We start from the raw sequence: 590 nt of genomic DNA, 5'->3' as shown, positions 1-590 counted from the left end.
GCGGCAACGTGCATCTAACTACAAAAACACAATGTCAACAACATGAAGAAACATTTGGAGTCACAGCACTGCACAGTCAAACATGCAGAAGCAAGTCCCACCAGGTGGTGCGAAGCAGAGAGCAGGAGCCCCCCCCACCACCACCCAACAACAAAAGCTGGACTCCAAAACCAGTAAGTAGGGGAGAGTTGAAGAAGTTGGTCGGGTAGTATGTTGTAGAGGAAATGCTGCCCTTAAACCTCATGTTGTCTTCGGGTCAAATTCCCCCATTTTTGGGGGGTTTAACACAAAAAATGGGCGCTGAAAATGTCAACAATAAAAATATCAAAAAACATCAAAACAAAGCACCCACATCATTGACAAAAGTATCAGAAAAAGCGAAACAGCGTGACCCAAAAAGTTTTTTTTATTCATGGTTGACAGGAAGACAACACAAGGGTTAACTACCCAATTGTAATTCCCCAAAATAACATGATCGATTCCACACAACGCTCTTTGGCAAATACAAATCTCTACTTTCATTCATTCTTATTCACATTTATAGCATTGAAAAAAAAATGGAAGTGTTTTTGAAATAGTATTGAGTAAAA

Source organism: Etheostoma spectabile, chromosome 15, assembly GCF_008692095.1.
Source record: "Etheostoma spectabile isolate EspeVRDwgs_2016 chromosome 15, UIUC_Espe_1.0, whole genome shotgun sequence".
Classification (NCBI taxonomy): Eukaryota; Metazoa; Chordata; class Actinopteri; order Perciformes; family Percidae; genus Etheostoma; species Etheostoma spectabile.
Note: the sequence above shows the minus strand (reverse complement) of the source record.